This window comes from Aquarana catesbeiana, linkage group LG12 (assembly GCF_042186555.1).
Source record: "Aquarana catesbeiana isolate 2022-GZ linkage group LG12, ASM4218655v1, whole genome shotgun sequence".
In the NCBI taxonomy this organism is placed as follows: Eukaryota; Metazoa; Chordata; class Amphibia; order Anura; family Ranidae; genus Aquarana; species Aquarana catesbeiana.
Window position 1 is genome coordinate 168651453 of NC_133335.1, and position 19217 is coordinate 168670669.

The following is a 19217-nucleotide window of genomic DNA, read 5'->3' on the forward strand; positions in this document are numbered from 1 at the left end:
TGTTGGTATTGGGTATGCATTTAGGATCTGATATATGTCTGAGATCAGTCCTCTGCGATTTCGCCCCTCTAGTATGATCCGTTCAAATGGAGAGGGTGGGGAGAATTGCAGGTGCGGAGCTATGGTTTGGGCAAAATGTCTGATCTGCAAATAACTATAGAACATCTGTTGTTGCAAGTCATGTTTGCTTTGGAGCTCTGAGAATGTCAACAGTCCACGGAATCTAGGGTCCACCAGATGGCCAAAATGGAATAAATTCTGTGAGGCCCACGGCCAAGACATCTGGTGGGTAAGGCTAGTCGGTATTTTGGGGTTACAAAGAAAGGAATTCATCAGTGAGTATTCAGAGTTAAGCTTGCCTTCACGGGACAATTTGTGCCCAAGCTGTCAGAGCTGGGACATCGATCCCAATAATCGGCCTGGGTCCACCTCCACATTCGTATTCCAGAGGAGGCTGATTGGGTGTACCAGGGCTAGCCATATTTTTTCTCTGTCCATTTATAGTAGGACCTCTGGGGGAACCAGGAAACTATCGCACGTAGTTGGGCCACTTGGTAGTACCTAACGAAATTGGGAAATGCCAGGCCCCCATCCATACGCGACGCGGTCATGACGGAGCAGGGTATCCTATGTTTTTTTATAGTTCCAGACATATCTCAGCATGTCACTCTGAAGTCTGCGTAAATGGGCATAAGGGATTGGGATGGGCAACGTCTGAAATAGGTAAAGGAGCTTCGGAAGGATGACCATTTTGATGGACGTGATCCGCCCCAAAAGGGGGATATGATGGGTCTTCCATTTTTGGATGAGCTCCCTAATCGACCAATATAGAGGAGGGAAATTGGCTTGATACAGGGTGCTGAAAGACGGGATAATAGAAACCCTCAGGTATTTTAGGGAAGTACGTTCCCACCTATAGGGAAAGGTTGACTGTAGGTGATTGACCTCATCCTCCGGGACATTAATTGGAAGGGCCATAGATTTTGACGCGTTTGTTTTATACCCCGAGAGCGCCCCATAACTATCTATAACTATCGGCATGGAGGTTGGGTAGGGAAATCCTAGGCTGGGTCAGAGTTAGGATGAAGTCATCTGCGAATAGAGATACTTTAAATTCCTTTCCCCTAACTGGGATCCCCCAAATGTCCAGGTTACCCCAAATGGCCGCCGCCAGGGGCTCCACACATAGTGCGAATAGCAGGGGGGAGAGCGGGCAGCCCTGGCGGGTGCCATTAGCGATCGGGAAAGTGGGTGATGTGGCAAAGGGAGTTTTCACTTGGGAAGTGGGGTTGGTGTAGAGGTTTTGTATCACCCGTAAGAAGGGTCCCCTAAATCCCATGTGGCACAGTGTAGCCATCATGAAGGGCCAGCTCGTGGCGATCAAATGCCTTTTCTGCGTCTAGACTCAGGATCACAGATTCTGAGTTCTCTCTATTGGCCACATCGATTAGGTCTATAACTTTTCTAGTGTTGTCTTCTGCCTGGCGCAGGGGGACGAAGCCCACTTGTGTCCTTGTATCAAGGCGGGGAGGATTACATTCAATTGAAATGAAAGAATTTTTGTGAATATTTTTAGGTTCGAATTAAGTAAGGCTATGGGTCTGTCGCTGGCACATAGGGCTGGGTCCTTATCTGGTTTTGGAATCCGAGATAGGAAAGAGCCGTGCATATCGCTCGGGACAGGGGTCTGATGGAGGAAAGCATTGTACAATTTGGTCATATTTGGACTTAGGAGGGGAAGGAAGGCCTTGTAGTACTGGTACGGCAACCCGTTCGGTCCGGGGGATTTGTGGGCTGGGAGAGCTTTTATGGTCGCCGCCAATTCTTCCGCGGAGATGGGGGCGTTCAGTTCTTGTAGGTCAGTATCCCGAAGTCGGGGCAATCCGACACGCTCGAAATACTGGGTCATGCGGTTGACTAAGTTGGGCGGTGGAGGATGATGCGGTATCTCCGCTTTGTTGTATAGGTCTGTGTAGAAGTCAGCGAAGGTGTTCGCTATGTCCTGAGGGTTGGTCAGTGTGTCGCCCCTTTCTGTTCTTGATTTGATGTGGTGTAGATGTATGGGCCCGGTCTGCCAGTTTCCTGGCTAGGAGCGATTGTGCTTTGTTAGCTTTGTCATAATATAGTTGTTTCAGGCGGATCAGTGCTTTTTCCAACTGGCCCATCGCTAGGTCCCAAAGTGTCATTTGTACGTGAACGATTTGTTTAAGGAATGGAATGGACGGTGAGTTTTGGAGCTTAGCTTCAAGGGTCTTCAGCTGTTTTTTAGCTAGCAGTCTTGCAGCTTTGGCATCTCTCTTCATGGCTGAAGAGAGGGCAAGACAACGGCCCCTAAGAACTACCTTGTGGGCAGTCCACAGTGTAGAGAGGGAAATGTCCAGGGTGTCATTTCGTCGAAGTAGTGTTGCAGGGTGGATTCTAGTTCCATTTTGGAGGGGACGTGTTGCAAGAGGAAGTTGTTCAACCTCCAGTTGTAAGGCCAGTGGAGAGGAATGCCTAAGTTTAGGGATAGTATGATGGGGCATGATCAGACCAGGAGATGGGAAGTATGTGCGCGGATTCGGTGATGCGCAGTGTGTTGTTGTTTACAAAGAGGTAATCTATGCTCGAGTGAGTGTGGTGGGGAGGCAGAGTAGAAGGTGTATTGATGATCACCCGGGTGGAGAGCCCGCCATACATCAAAAAGAGCATATCTTCGAGTGAGCTGGCGAAACAGCCTGGAGTCTCTGAGGGCTCGGGCTTGCGATGCCTGGGGGCTCGCCACAAGGCGGTCACAGGTTGTGGAGTGGGATAAATTAAAATCCCCCCCTATCACTAGGAAATCATGGGGTGTCCGGAATAGGCGAGTAAGGACCTTGGCCAGAAAGCGGTGTTGGTGTGTGTTCGGAGTATAGAGGGCACAAAGGGTGATGGCCTGCATCTGCCAGAGGCCTCAGAGAATAATAAAATGTCTAGGTAGGTGTTCATGCAGGTAAAGGGGGCCCCTTTTTTTAAAAGTATGGCAACACCCGCTCTCTTACATGGGTTAAAGGTTTGATATACCTGGGGGAAGTGTCTGGAAGTGAATGTGAAGGAGTCTCCTTTGTTAAAATGTGTTTCCTGTACCATAATGATGTCTGCCCTTGACTGTTTAAACTCTCAGAGCACCAAATGTCTTTTCTTGTTGAAGTTGAGGCCGTGGACGTTAAGTGACATTATCTTAGCCATTATTAAATGTGAGGTGGGTTACAGAGATACTTAGCTGAATTAGTTGGCGACATGTCCAGGTCTGGCAGTGTGGCATCAAGAGGAGAAGGGCCGGCGGCCGACAGGGCCTTCTCCGGGAAGCAGTCTGCGGAGAGAAGGAGGAGAGAGATCTGGATAAAAGAAAGTTAGGGTAGAAACACAACTAGTTATTAGATTGTAAGCTCCTTGAGGGTAGGGACTGATGTGAATGTACAATGTATATGTAAAGCGCTGCGTAAATTGATGGCACTATATAAGTACGTGAAATAAAAATAAATAAAATAAATAAATTACAATAAGCATTTTCAATTAGGTCCACAAAAACCTAGGGGTCACGGGATCTATAAAGTTCCAATTGGACTCCCCAACTAGAGAATCAAGAAAGTTCCAGTCAGGGAGACATGGGTAGACCAGAGTCCAGAAAGGAACTATCAGATGGTAAACCATGGGGGGTTGGTAACCTAAAAAATTTGTCCGGGGTCTCAGCCGAGACCAGCCCGTGGTGCACAACAAAAAAAATAAAGCATAGGCATTCGGGGGGGGGGGTGTCTTTGCAATGGAGCATATAGTCACTCATGGGGGTCAGTTAGAACTTGGTATAGCCCAGCCGGGCAAGTAGAGAGGGGCATATAGTGCAGGTGGGTGCCGGGTGGGCGCCCCCTAAAGGAGTCAGCCAGTTTTGTGTTTGGGTGATTTATGGGAAGAGTCCGGACCCCTAGAGCGTTTGGTAGAGGGGACCTTCTGTCAGACCACCGGTGGTGGAGGGGGAGTGGCTACTAGGTGCCATTCAGGTAGTTGAGGGATGGGGATTTCCAGGGTGTCACAGATGGAATCCAAATCTTCTGGGTAGCGTAGGACAGCAGATTTTCCCTGGTGTCTGGCAGTTAAGCTGAAGGGGTATCCCCATCTGTAGACAATGTTTTTTTCTTGTAGGGTGCGCAGGAGGGGTTGTAACAGTCTGCGTTTTTGGAGTGTGATCCATGAGAGGTGTGGATAGATCTGCATCGGGTAGTTGTCAAAGGCCAGATTGCAGATGGAACGGGCTTTACACACAATGTTCTCTTTCAAGGGGTAGGAGTGAACTCGGCAGATGACGTCCAGTGGCTTAGAAGTGGGACCCTTAGGGCGAAGGGCACAGTCCATCTCAATATGTTTTTCTGCGGGTTCTCCCAGCATTTCATTAACAGTGCCTGTAGTGTGGACTGCAGGTCTTCAGCGTCTTCCGTTTCGGGTAGGCCTCGGACATGGATATTATTCCTACGCCCCCTGTTGTCCAGGTCCTCTACATTGCGTTGCATACCTCGTAGCATGAGGTCCGAGCCCTGTATTTGGGTTCGATGTACCGCTAACTTGGTCTCTTGTATTTCCTCCTCCGCGATCTCCACCCTATCAGCTAAGTGTTTGAGGCCCACCTTAAGGGTCTGGATCTCAGATCGACAGGTGGCCTTCACATCCGCTATGAGCTGTTTGAAGTCCTCTTTGCTTGGGATGGCTTGTAGATAGGCCTGCCAGGGGGGGTGAGTCCCTCCGTCCTGGCCTGGAAATGGGTAGGAGGAAAGGGGTTGTGGGTGGTATTCCACTGCAGGGGTGCCTTGAGTTTGGGGAGGAGGCCGGGATGGCGGAAGGTCCCAGGGCTCCAACCATGACGTGGCGTGGGGGGTCGGTGGTGTGGGTGCCGGTGGGTCATCTCTTGGAGGCTGTGCCCAGGCTATTGCCACCTGAGCATAGGAGGGGGGTTACAGCATGTCCCCTGGAAAAGCTGTGCTCCCTCGAGCGATAGGGCCTTTGGGCCTTGGATGAGGTTGGGCCCAGCCAGGTGGTGGAGTGTGTCCCACTGCTTCTGGCAGGTTTTGGGGCAGCCTGAGGGTGCCTGGGGCCCGGTAGGGTCAGAAAGTCCTCCACTGCATCTGAGGGGGTGGGAGAGAGAGAGCCATGGACTCCAGGGTCTGACGCTGCTCTCAGTAGCCTGGGGAAGGCCTCCGTACACTGTGTTTACTGCGATGGAGGCTGAGTCTCGGCCCTTTCTCCATGTGGTGCGGGCGGGATGTGGGGGGAGCAATGTTGGTGACTCACCACCTGGTGGACCCTTGGGTCTTGGGGACATCCGTGGAGAGATGTGCTGCTCCTGTGGGGGATGGCTTCTCCACGGGGACGGCGGTGTGGAGGCCCATTGTTGGGAAGATGCGGTGTCCGACGCCATTTTACTGTGCCCACCCGGCAGCATGTTGGGCGGTTCAAAGTACTCTCGGAATCACGAGGATGAGCCCGGCGGTGGTTGGGATGATCTGCGGGCTGAGGAGGATCGAGTGGTGCGTGAACCGCCCATGGATGGGTGAGTTTGACCCCCGAATTTGGCCTATTTAGCTACGGGTTGAACAAGAGCTCTCAGGCAAAGCGTCCATCCAGGCCGGCTTCCGGTCATGCCCCCCTGCATTCTCTTTTTATGTACAGTATATTTTACACAGTGTCCCCACTTTTTTTTTAATTGGAGTTGTATGTGTTGAACATGTGATTTAATTTTATCACTAAATTATTATCGCCTGTGTTTGGATTTATATATATATATATATATATATATATATATATTGGCTGAATAATTTTACACTATTGTGGAGTAGTTTAAAAGAACAGCACAACACAACCCTTTATATATTCATAACATAAAACTACTTTGAAGCCCAACTGAACTTCATTCTCGGAGCATCTAAACAAAAGGTGTCCAATATCTTACAGTTCATTTTCTTTCTGAAGTAGCTACAGCCAGAGCTGAAAAGTCTTTCCCCTGCGAGTAGCTTTGGAGTGAGACCCTTGCTTTCTGTGTGGAAACAGTAGCCTTTCTGCAGAGGTCTGACATGCCCCCTGCTGAGTTCATGCTCCCTGTTGATTGGAAAGCAGAGACAAAGAGTGAGAGAGACAATAACGTCTCCTCCCATCAGCCAACAAGGTGGAACTGATGAGAATTTGCAACATCATAGTGCAATAAAGGCCCACCTTCCCATGTCTGTATTACAGAATAAATACAATAAATGACTGGAATATGATGCAGTAGATAAATAAAAAAAAATCATTACTCAATGCACGAGTGTAGCTTAAAGAGCCATTTGTAATAACAGCCACATTATACATTTATCAAGCAAACAATACACTATATATTTTAGAAGAAAGGAAAACAGGTTCACTCAAAAGGCAACCAAATTGGATGTTACATATACAGTATCTCACAAAAGTGAGTACACACCTCACATTTTTGTAAATATTTTATTATATCTTTTCATGTAACAACACTGAAAAAATGACACTTTGCTACAATGTAAAGTAGTGAGTGTACAGCTTGTATAACAGTGTAAAATTGCTGTCCCCTCAAAATAACTCAACACACAGCCATTAATGTTTAAACCACTGGCAACAAAAGTGAGTACACCCCTAATTGAAAATGTCCAATTTGGGCCCGAATACCCATTTTCCCTTCCCGATGTCATGTGACTCGTTAGTGTTACAAGGTCCCAGGTGTGAATGGGGAGCAGGTGTGTTAAATTTGGTGTTATTGCTCTCACTCACGCCCCTAGTGTGGCAAATTTGTTCATGGCGAGATGAGAATAATAGAGGCATAAACTTAAGCTACGATATGAGCCAAAAGGAGATTCACTTTCTAGATCTGACCATTAAGGTAGATAAAGGCTGTTTAATAACGTCTTCATTTTTCAAATCAACGGACCTGAATGTGTATATTTCAAGGGACAGTAGTCACTATCGACCCTGGTTGGAAGGAGTCCCCAAGGGATAGTTCCTTCGCCTGAGGCGGAACTGTGCTACCCTTGCGGACTTTGATAGAGAAACTGGGGTATTAAAAAACAGATTCCTTGAAAAGATAATGCAAGAGAAAATAACAACTTTGCTAGCTTCTCCCTAATCATCTCTTTTTCCATTCAGCAAACGGTTGTCAAATGCATTTTAGGGAAACACTGGCATATCTTACAGAATGACAGAATTTTAGGGCCCCTCCTTCCGCCTAAACCACAGGTTACTTTTAGAGGTGTTCCATCATTGAAAGATAAGAGCATACACAATATTGTAGACCCCCCCTCTAGGTATCCCCTATTCCATAACCTTACTGGATATTACAAATGTAGGGGTTGTCAAGTTTGTAACCTTAATGGTTGCAAAAAAGAAAGATGATGGATTTTTCTTCGAAAGTCACTTAAAAAATTTACACCATTAAATCATTCATTACCTGTAGGACTACACACGTAGTATATATGCTTCAATGCTTGTGTGGGTTACAATATGTCAGGCGTACCACCCGAACATTGAATGCTAGACTCAATGAGCATATAGCCAATATTCGTAAGGGCTACAAAAATCATAGTGTCTCCAGACAATAGGGATCCAACTGGAATCATAGAAAGTTTCACCTCTCACTGGAGAGGCAGTCTTAAAGTCAGAGAACTGTCTAAAATTGAAACCAAATGGATTTATCTTTTAAAAAGTTACGTTCTATATGGGTTAAACGTAGACTGGGATGTGAATTGTTTTTTGGACAATTCATGAAACCTGCTATTTTAGAGCAATTTTGCATATTAAGAATCTTATACATTTCATTTTAGATTTTTTAAATATATTTAATTCTTACTATTATATAATTATTTGTAAATATTTGTGCCAAGTGTTTATATTTACATATTGGGTAAGATACTGTCTAAGCCGCTCCTATCTCCGATCATACCATGAATAGCTTAATATATATTTTTTCCCCGGAAGTGTTATAAATTTAAGATGGGAGACACAGGTTTCCTATTTCCGACGCTGGTTAATATCAACCAATTGAGCGCACTCCGTTTGGAATGTGAGTGACACGCACAGGCAGAAAGAGGCTTGGCTCTGGATGACATGATGGTTAATCAGAGTGAGGTGTGGTAAAAACAGAGAGCCACAGAGAGGGGTGGATGTGACCGAGGCTTGGACAGCAACTGGAAGTATTTATAGCGAGGACAGGAAGAGATGCCTATGCCCCAGAAGAAGTCCTTTTGCGATGAAACCAGTTGGGTTTAGGCAAATATTCCTGTCTTTGCACTAAGACTGAGCCAACAATTGTTCTGGCTGAGGAAGATTTATATATGTAATGGCATGTTGATGCATTACTGGAATAAAGCCCATTTTTAAAGGATTTTATACTATTGGCGTTTATCTTTTTGCTGTCACATCCCACTGGACACCATGATCCGAGACCAGAGTAGTATCATTTTTCATGTAACAATGGAATGACCCCCCTTGCCTTCGGTGTGGAGAGTGACTGTGGATGGAGTATATGAGATACATGAGGCCTATTTGACCCCCCCCATAATAGGTGGTCAGTACTCTCTGGTAAGAGTACATCCTTATCTATGGTGGTGGTGTAATCACGAGGTGGAGGAATTGAATGAGCAAGTATCCCTTCACTTTTCACAATTTGAAGGCATTACACTGATGCCATTTTGAAGACACATGGACGGATTGTGTTTATTTCATTACTTATGTATTAAGCTCAACGCTTTTTTGTTTTTCATTTATCTTTGTGTGATTATATCTCACGTCAGTGGTGCAGCTATATATATATATATATATATATATATATATATATATATATATATATATATATATATATATATATATATATATATACTACTCAAATGTACTTCACAAGCGCAGTTTTTTTCTATTTTTCATGTACTGTGACATACTGAAGCAGAGCATGATCCCCTCCCTCCGGAGACTGGGCTGCAGGGCAGTTTCCCAACATGATAACGACCCCAAACACACCTCCAAGATAGCCACTGCCTTGCTAAAGAAGCTGAAGGTAAAGGTGATGGACTGGCCAAACATGTCTCCAGACCTAAACCCTATTGATCATCTGTGGGGCATCTTCAAATGGAAGGTGGAGGAGCGCAAGGTCCCTAACATCCACCGTGATGTCATCATGGAGGAGTGGAAGAGGACTCCAGTGGCAACCTGTGAAGCTCTGGTGAACTCCATGCCCAAGAGGATTGAGGCAGTGCTGGAAGAAATTGGAGGCCACACAAAATATTGACACTTTGGGCCCAATTTGGACATTTTTACTTAGGGGTTTACTCACTTTTGTTGCCAGTGGTTTAGACAATAATGGCTGTGTGTTGAGTTATTTTGAAGGGGCAGCAAATGTACACTGTTATACAAGCAGTACACTCACTACTTTACATTGTAGCAAAGTGTCATTTCTTCAGTGTTGTCACATGAAAATATATAATAAAATATTTACAAAAATGTGAGGGTGTACTCACTTTTGTGAGATACTGTACATATGCCACCAAATATTAACATTAAAATAATTTAAAGTGTAAACTTTTTGTATCATTAACTACACACACCCAAGAAAATACCAAGGAAGACTGAAAACTTACACAAGCAAAATACCAGAAATGTGATATGTATTATGTAAAAATGTGGAACAAATGTACTATACCGTGTTTACTTTTGCTAGTAGAGAAACTGATTGTTTGAATTAGAAGAATGTAGTTAATTTTTCACCCAGTTTCCTTACTTCGTCTTCATATCTTGTGATTGAGCAGTTTGTTACTAACTTTAAAACTGATTAGATAAGTTGATGGACAATTTGCACCTTGGTCAGATAAAGCTTATTGAGAATTTTTTGAAGATAAATTTTATGAGTGTTAGAGAAATTATACTTTAAATGTCAGTTATGAAAGACGCCATTTTGTTTATCATGGCCTAGAAATAAAATATAGATAATATGGAGTCAGCAATATATGGACTCAGTAATATAAAATGCTTAGATCTGCAGTTTTGCATATATCCTGTATTTTTGTGTTGACTTGGGGAGTTTTCAAGTCAGTATCCTGTAACCATTGTTAGGTGAAGATAAAGTCTGTAACAGACACTTCCACCTTTCCTGTTACGTCCAGAATAAAGTTGAAAATACATGAGACTGGGCATGTTTTAAGACAGGAAAGGGGGGTGTCCAGGGCTTATAAAAAAGACATGTACCACAGTATTTTTACTTAGAAATGACGATGACAGCATGAACATGTAATGCTATTCATTTCTCTTGCATATGCAATAAATATTACCTTGATGCCCGAGGATGGTCTGAGACGGTGAATTATTTCCCTAACAATGAGCAGCAATGGAGTAAAATGTGAGTTTATGGAAATGTATGTAGAAGCCATTACACAGATATGTTGTTTCATAAGTATACCCATCTTTGGGTGAGATAGCTTGATGATATTTTTGTGCTCAAACACATTTAACCTTATTGTCCTTTATACAAGGACTACATAAGAAATATCCAATTATAAAACTTCCTGTACAGACTTTCTGTCTGTGAAAAGCAGACTACTTATTTAGGTATATTTGTATATGTGGACAGTAATGGTATTCTTTCTACTACATCAACTCACAGGAATTTCCTATTATGATATCAGAGTTTCCATCACAAGACAAGAGTCAATAAGATAGTGATGGATCCCAAGAATAAATCAGAGTATTTATGGGGTATGAGAAAAAAAGTTTGAGAAAAAGGAGCCACCTTTAATGAATTTGGACAAAGAAAAAGGGCAAGAATAAAACCTTTTAAAGCCCCATTTGTCACCCGCTATAATGCATTATCTACCCATTATTAGTAAGATTATACAAAAATGATGGAGTATTTTAAAGGACAATTTTACTTTTGTTCTGGAATTTTGATCTAGTTTCTTTTTATTCCTTTAACAGTGCACCTTCTCTTGTGATAAGCTTGTCAAAGTTGATGTTGGCTCAGCCAGGATTGGAGCAAGTGTTTTTGAGAGGATGAAAGGCACATTTCCTTGTCTAGGACAGTGTTTCTCAACCTTTTTTCAGTCAAGGCACCCTTTAAAATTATAGACAGTCTCAAGGCACCCCATTCTAAAATGTAAAAAAACTATTCTAATAATTCTATATAAAGAGGCAGCATCGACACATGTTGGACACCCATAATTAGAGGTTATTTATTCCTCCAAGGCAAATACACTTTTGCACACCAGCACCGACTAGTATTCCAGTGTTTCTCCTCTGCCTTAGTTTCTCTCCACTATTCTAATCGTTTTACATAATGCGGCAGCATCGACACACGTCGGACACCCAACATTAGAGATGATTTTTTCTTCCAAAGCAAATACACTTTGGACACCTGTACAGACTAGTATTCCAGTGTTTCTCCTCTCCCTCAGTTTCTCTCCATCACTCAGCTAATGTGACCCCAGTGTTGACTGCCCCTCTCCGTCAACACTGGGGTCACATTAGCTGAGTGATGGAGAGAAACTGAGGGAGAGGAGAAACACTGGAATACTAGTCTGTACAGGTGTCCAAAAGTGTATTTGCTTTGGAAGAAAAAATCATCTCTAATGTTGGGTGTCCGACGTGTGTCGATGCTGCCGCATTATGTAAAACGATTAGAATAGTGGAGAGAAACTAAGGCAGAGGAGAAACACTGGAATACTAGTCGGTGCTGGTGTGCAAAAGTGTATTTGCCTTGGAAGAATAAATAACCTCTAATTATGGGTGTCCAACATGTGTCGATGCTGCCTCTTTATATAGAATTATTAGAATAGTTTTTTTACATTTTAGAATGGGGTGCCTTGAGACTGTCTATAATTTTAAAGGGTGCCTTGACTGAAAAAAGGTTGAGAAACACTGTCCTAGACAAGGAAATGTGCCTTTCATCCTCTCAAAAACACTTGCTCCAATCCTGGCTGAGCCAACATCAACTTTGACAAGCTTATCACAAGAGAAGGTGCACTGTTAAAGGAATAAAAAGAAACTAGATCAAAATTCCAGAACAAAAGTAAAATTGTCCTTTAAAATACTCCATCAAGGGTTAAACAAGGATGCTGTGTAGGCAATCAACACCCTTCTTATCAATGCTGATGACATCACTGGTTGTTAGGATGCTGGTGGCTGGTAGCTTGAAATGATCCACAATAAAAACCTGTGGCTTTGTGTAACTAAAAGGCAGGCTTGATCCACATGCTGGTTTGTATACATTTTGGGCCATTTTTAGGCATTTTACCAAGGCATACCTGAAAAAAACCTCAAGGCACCCTGGTTAAAAAAGGCTGCTCTAGGATGTAAGCAAACATCTGGCTAAGAAGCCAGGATTGGAGCAGATGTTTTTGAAAGGATGAAAAGCACATTTACTTGTCTAGGATGTAAACAAAGAGAAAAAAAGGGGGCGCAAATCCCTAGCGCATTACTTAATATAACTTTTATTAGAAGGAACAGAAAAATGCATACTCACAAGAGCACAAGGTGTAAAGGCATTAGGACCAGGAGCCTTTGCTCTGATGAAGAAGGTTCGTCCCTGGAAACATGTTAGCTAATGAGTCTTGGTGACGCTAGGGTGCATTGACACACTACTTGCTGAGAGTCATCTGGCCACCTGGGTCTGGTTTCAATGCCCTTGTACTTTTTTGAGTAAGCAGCTTTCTGTTCTTTCTAATAAAAGTGATATCTGATAATACACTAGGTATTTGCACCCCCTTTTTTTCTCTTTGTTTGTTGCACCTTTTAAACATCCTTAGCCATCAGGACATGTATCAAAACCTGCTAATCTACTGTATGTGCTTGGCTGTGCACCCAAATGCACAACATGTCTGAGTGCATGAAAGGAGTGCTGCATGTACACGTGCTGGGACAGAGAAAGGGGGTCTGAATAAGGAAGGGTTCAATGAAGGTCACAGAATAGGAAAAAACAGAAAGAACGGTAGCAACAGGAAGCTACAGCAGAGGTGGTAGCAGAAGGCTTCCAGGCAGCCTAAAGACAAAGGTCCAGGGGAGAGATGTGCAGCTAAGGAACTGACCACCATTGAACAGACTTGTCATGAACAACCACTAAACACCTGATGAATTTGTTTATCCTGGACAAGAAGTGGAAGAAAATAAGAAAGCATTTCACTTGTTCTTTTTTCAGGGTATTATAATTATCTTTTCAACTAACTTCTAATCACCTATTGCAACATTTGGCCGTGAAAGGTTACACTTCTCATTTCATGCTTTTAGTTCCCTGTTTAGTATCTGTTTTTAGGGTTTCACGTCATCTATAAGCTGTCAAAAATGTTTCTACACTAAATACTGCTAATCAGCTCTGCCAACATAGTGTACTGCAGTGTGAGAGCAGGAAGCAGCATTTTCATTGGGAGAAAAGAGATATTTTAGGGCACATACTAGCAAAAATAATTTACAGATAACTTGCAGGAGGTACAGGACTAAAAAGGAATCAAAAATGTTTAAGTTAGTTTTGAGGGTTTTCATTCTGGCTTTGGTTAGATTAATTTTGCTGGTCTGGTTACTGATTGTGGCTTGTTTAAGCAGGCCAAAGATGAGTCAGTTTTTTTTGTTCAGCCAGCGATTTGAATGTAAAAACTGGGTAAAAAAGGATACTGTGCTATAGGGTAAATATAAGAGTGAGTGGCAACTAAAAAGTGTTATACGACACCAAACAGATAAACAAAGCAGAGTCGCGCTAATCAATAAAATAATATTTGACATATGTTCACAATGATAAGTGCCAAAAATCATGACAAGTGACACAAAATAAGGTTGCAAAGACGCAAACAAAAAGTGAAAAATTAAGTGCATCAAACTATATATAAAAAACTGATATAGTGCATCAAATGTACAAATGCAAATGTGTGATAAATATAGAAATGGTATAAAGGAGTCCAAATAGAAAATGTCCATAAATAGGGTGGAAATAAAAAAACACAAAAATCAATCCTTAGCATCCGCTAGTGACGAAACGACGTAGGGAGGAGGAGCTACATTCTGACGTCACCACTGCACGTCCAGTCCCGGAAGCTACGGCTGCTTGGAAGCCGGCTGGCTTATCCTTTTATGTTTACCTTGCACTTGTACATCCTTCGTTTTGTAAGTGTTCATTTGTCTTTTTTACTTAAATAAATGTTGAAGGATTTACGCTATGTGGAGCCTTTTGTTTTTTTGGTGAAATCACTGTCCAACTACCGATTCTTCTGCTGACTAACCCTGCTGACGCTGAGGAGTCCAGTGCTTGCCAGTGAGATCCCGGGCTGGGGTTACAGCCACTCGCCCAGTGTGGTCCCCTGTAATAAGGGTCCACCGATTTCTGGTAAGCGGCAGCATTTTTCTGTGGTGGAGGTTATATCTTTTTCACTTGTCACTTCAGTGTGGAACTTCACAATACACCACCTTTGGATTTGCATCAATCATTGGACTTTTTATGGTTTATTTTTTGCAATATGGATTCAATTATTTCATATAAAGATTGATTTTTGTGTTTTTTTATTTCCACCCTATTTATGGACATTTTCTAATTGGACTCCTTTATACCATTTCTATATTTATCACGCATTTGCATTCGTACATTCGATGCACTATATCAGTTTTTTATATAGTTTGATGCACTTAATTTTTCACTTTTTGTTTGCGTCTTTGCGACCTTATTTTGTGTCACTTGGAATGTAAAAACTGGCCCAATTCCCCCACCCACAAATTCAATGTGGATGGGGAAATCCTCCCATTGTGTCATTGACAGTTGGGAGTCTTCTCCTCTGTCAGAATACACTGATCAATGCTGCAGGCAATAGCCTGCAGTGCTGATCAACAGGAAATTTTCCAGCAGGATGGCTTTACAAACTTTGATCGGTAGATCGACCTTTGTACAACCACAGTGCCCATACATGGATCGAAATTTGGCAGGTTCAGCAGGGACCGGTCAAATTTCAATCCATGTATGGGCAGCTTAAGTCTTCTGTTCAACTTGCCTGAGAGTGCATCTCGATTGACTAAATTCTACTTTTTTGCTTGCTGGACTGTGTCTTTGACTGATGGCGGTAGAGAACTGTATATACTGTTAAGTTGATATTTTTTTATCTTTTTCTTCCTATGCAATTCTTATTCAAGGCATAATATAGTCATGTAGTAGTTATTCTGCTGTTGATCTTTTCATCTATCTTTCATATGATAGTAGCGTCCAGATACTTCCAACTCTTCGCCCACTCCAGATTTTGACCTCAAAGGAACATTGAACGTTTTCTTTATTCTGTGGCTGTTTTAAAAAAACTGGCCATACATGGCTCGAAATCCATGTATGGCTAGCATTAGGTTTTTCAAATGTCTTTTATGTGTATTACTACCCTCGTAGGGGTTGTGAACGACTGGGTTCCCCACTCTTGCACCACCAGGCAACAAGTAACTTCCACACTTTCTCCACATAGGAGGAACAGTCTTTCAGCTTGGTTTTTTATGTTTTATTAGGGAGTAATAGCTTGAATGGTGAATAGGAATTATGGGATGCCCAACTTGATAGCAACAAAAATCAGCTTCCTTCCTATGCACAACTCTGGATGATTCCTCTTCTTCTCTCTGCACAACTCCAATTGATTCCACTTGACAGTCTCTGGTAGAAAAGCAAAAGCCCATTAATTTAATCGACTAGGAACTTTCCATTCTTTTTGAAAGTAGCACAAAAGTTGTAGGTTACATACAGGAGTGACTCCAACTCTACTGTAGATACTGATCCCAGTTCTAAAAAACTGCAGGAAATGCCAAAACACCTAGCCATTTCTCCACCAGCCCACCCGGCTGCTTTTTCACCAGTCTGCCTGACTGCTCCAGAGATCGCCCAGGGCAAGGTAATGAAAGACTTGCTACATGTGGCAGTCTCTCCCCTTGAGAGTCCTTGATCGTACTGAAGTATTAAGGGGCTAAGGGGGGCTGCTGTACACAGAAGGCTTTTTATCTTAATGCATAGCATCCATTAAGATAAAAAACCTTCTGACTTTATAACCCCTTTAACTCCTGGGCCCTGCCAGGAGAGGAGGCAGTATGATGGAGGCCTGTGCCTCCCAGGCCTGCTGACTGGGGAGGCATATTGCTAGAAGAGAAGTGAAGTCTGGTACCCGAAAGATTTTTCTGCTGGAGGGTGCATCCAGAGGTGGTAGATCAAGAAAGTGGCTGTTAGGATTTGAGCACCAGGGGTGAAAACCCTCACTGTCAGCCCAGAAAGGCCAGGCACTAATGTACATGGCTGTGTAGCTGCAATATATCAATTTTTTTGTTCTTGAGTTATAAATACTTAACCCCCTCTTGCCTGTTCTGATGCCAACATCCCTGACCTTTAGGCTAGATTCACACATGTGCAATGTGCAATGCTGCGAGTTTTTAACATGCGTTACATTTTGTTGCGGTAGGGCAGCTCATTCATTTGAATGGACTGCCTACCGCAACTAAATTGCACCAAAGAAGTATATGACCCTTTTTTTTTTTTAAACCCCACTGCACCAAAACAGGTGGTACTTTGTTATGGGTTTTGTTACATGATTTCTCATGCAATTTAGCAAGGTGCATTAGGGTGCTATTAACAGGTAATGGCACCGTAACACACCTGCAAAAAAGATGCACTCTTTTATGCACTACAGGAACTCGATTTTGAGTGTGTTCCTGCGTTGCACAAACGTGAATGGAAACTTACTATACTTTCCTACTAAAATATTAGCACCATGTTTCCTTACTCTGAACACCTATTTCTGTGCTTCTGCTGCAGGTTCTTAAAAAGTCTTGCAGTAGAAAAATAAGCGCTGGAGAAAACCTAAACACCCACATTTGTGGTCTTGTAGTTTTTTTTCAAGGAAGCATGACTACACAAAAGCAGTAAAAGGTTTTCCCCTAAAATGTAAAAATGAAATGAATACAATTATTGCTTAATTCACTGATTTAGCAACCTGTAAATTTAAACAGCAGTCACTGTACAAACCAAGACAACAGACATTAAAGCAGGGGTAGGAACCTTTGAGAGGTGTAGATCTACCTGAACAACATGAAAGAGATCAAAGATCACTGGGGTGTGGTGCACTAAATCTAAAGGATAGCCCTGGAAGATTTGGCTTCAGAATGACCGGGCCATTTTTTGCGATTCGGCACTGCGTCGCTTTAACTGACAATTGCGCGGTTGTGCGATGTTGCACCCAAACAAAATTGATGTCCTTTTTTTCCCACAAACAGAGCTTTCTTTTAGTGGTATTTGATCACCTCTGCGGTTTCTATTTTTTGCGCTGTAAACAAAGAAAAAAAAAACAATTTTGAAAAATAAAACAATATTTTGTACTTTTTGCTGTAATAAATATCCCCATTTTTTTTTTTTAAATAAGCACATTTTTTCTCAGTTTAGGCCGATATGTATTCTTTTACATATTTTTGGTAAAAAAAATCGCAATAAGCGTATATTGATTGGTTTGCACAAAAGTTATAGCGTCTACAAAATAGGGGATAGATTTATAGCATTTTTATTATTATTTTTTTTTTACTAGTAATGGCGGGGATCTGTGATTTTTACGTGACTGCGACATTATAGTGGACACATCAGACAATTTTGACACATTTTTGGGACCATTGGCATTTATACAGCAATCAGTGCTATAAAAATGCATTGATTACTGTAAAAATGTCACCGGCAGTGAAGGGGTTAACACAAGGGGGCGATCAAGGGGTTAACTGTGTTCCCTGGGAGGTAATTCTACCTGAAGGGGGAGTGGACTGACTAGAGGAAGTGACGGATCATGGTTCCTAGATAATAGGAACACACGATCTGTCATTCCTCACAGAACAAAACAAGGATACACACACACTCCCGTGTTCTGTCCCTTGTGCTCGCAATTGCTCGTGGCCGGAGGTCATCGCGACCGTCGGCCACGAGCATCGGCATCCCCCCGTGCAGCGGTTGCGTGCGCGCGCCTGCTTTCCCGATCCCGAAATTATGCCTGGAGGGAGCCCAACCCTCCTTAACCACTTGCCGACCGCTGCATGCCGATATACGTCCGCACAATGGCAGCGGTGGGTAAATGGGCGTACCTGTACACCCCCTTTAATTGGCGGGGCTAGCGCAGGCGCACGCCGCGTACAGCGTGTCCCGGCGATCGTGTCACGAAGCCGCAGAACGGGGACGTGCCTATGTAAACAAGGCATTTCCCTATTCTGCCTTATGACATAACAGAGATCACTGCTCCCTGTCATGGGGAGCAGTGATAGCTGTCATTTGAGTGGAAGCCCATCCCTCCCACAGTTAGAGTCACTCCCTAGGACACACTTAACCCCTTCATCGCCCCCTAGTGTTTAATCTCTTCCCTTCCAGTGTCATTTACACAGTAATCAGTTTCTTGATGACTTCTCTGCCTGGCTACCCTACTTTCTCTCTTCTGAAATCCCCACAATTATTCTTGGGGACTTCAACATCCCTGTCAACACTAACACTACTATTACTTCTAAACTTCTCAGTCTTACCTCATCGCTTGACCTGAAGCAATGGATACAGGCTCCTACCCACTCCAACGGCAACACCCTTGACCTTGTCTTTTCCTATCTGTGCACTCCGTGCAACCTTTCCAACAATCCACTCCCACTCTCTGATCACCACCTTATTAGTTTTGCTCTCTCCCTGTCTTCCACCTCTTCTCCCACCAACCGCCTAACAGTTACACATAGAAACTTTCGCCACCTCAACTCTTCTCTTCTCTACTCTGCTACTGATCACCTCTATGACAAAATCTCACCTCTGTACTGCCCCAACCTAGCTACTTTCATCTACAACAGCTCACTGACTTCCTCCCTAGACAAGCTTGCCCCCCTCACTACACGCAGAATTAGAATAAAATGAGGATTGGTGCTGGGTTGGTCCAAGGGTAGGTGACCCCACATCCCAAGGTAAACTTGCTTTGTGGAAATTGATCCTCTAATGGGACTTTAAAAGGGAACACCTACTTGTAGGTCATAAAAAGTATAGAGAGTATAGGGATTATATGAAAAAGTGTTTAATTGATAATGTAGATCATACAGTGGGTCTGTAGTACAAGGGGTAAATGTGCAGCAAAAACGTGATACATACAAAAAATAGGCAATTCAAAACATGCATGGATTAATTCACAATCCTAGAACTCCAATACACATAAAGTACATATGCGGGGAGTACCCGA